The sequence below is a fragment of the Anneissia japonica genome, unplaced genomic scaffold (assembly GCF_011630105.1).
Source record: "Anneissia japonica isolate Jap-2015-1 unplaced genomic scaffold, ASM1163010v1 scaffold287748_len1686314_cov196, whole genome shotgun sequence".
Classification (NCBI taxonomy): Eukaryota; Metazoa; Echinodermata; class Crinoidea; order Comatulida; family Comatulidae; genus Anneissia; species Anneissia japonica.
In genome coordinates this window covers 144,002-144,904 of record NW_022727190.1, presented here as the reverse complement: position 1 = coordinate 144,904, position 903 = coordinate 144,002, and positions in this window count along the sequence as shown.

Below are 903 nucleotides of genomic sequence, written 5' to 3'. Positions count from 1 at the left end.
ATATAACATATATATAATCATATAGGCCTATATAAAGTAAATATGTTGAATTTCGTTGAAGTACATTATATTTTCAACTTCAGATTTGTATCGAAATATCAGTCTTTCAACACAACTAAAACAGTTATTTGAATACCTTGAGCCAAAAACAAGTAAAAGGTAAATCACAATGGATACTACTAAATGCTCCTTTTTTTAAACATTATCAAGTCATATTTCGCAAAGGGCTAACAATCTTCTAAGCTCAAGAATAGTTTGCGGTACGTGTGTGTTTGGTGTGTTGTTGGATGTGTATGTGTGTGGTGGGGGGGGGGGGAGTGGTGAGTGCATAGTGTGTGCTAAGGTTCACACATCAATAAATTTACATTTTAAACAGAAAATTACATGCAACATGTTATATTCAACAATATCACTCAACATACAGTACATATTGTGTCATAGGCCTAAAACATCAACAGTAGTAGAAGGGGCATCAAATTACATATTACGATGACTCCTGCCTAATTTTTAGTAGGCGGCCTGCAGGCCAAATTGGCGAAAATTACATGCAACATATAACATACAACAATATCACTCAACATACAGTACCGGTACATATTGTGTCATAGGCCTAAAACATCAACAGTAGTAGAAGGGGCATCAAATTACATATTACGATGACTCCTACCTGATTTTTAGCGGCCTGCAGGCCAAATTGGCTAAAATATCTTCAATAACTACGGTTTTTTAAAATTAAAACTTTAGATTCAGACGATGATATACGCAATGTAGTATATACTTTGGCTGCCTTTAAGACGAATGGCGACAAAGCAGTGAAATTTCCAACTTTCATTATGTGTAAATATATATTTTTTTAATAAAAGTGGCCTATATGAAATTTGTTTACAATATTAATTAAATCTT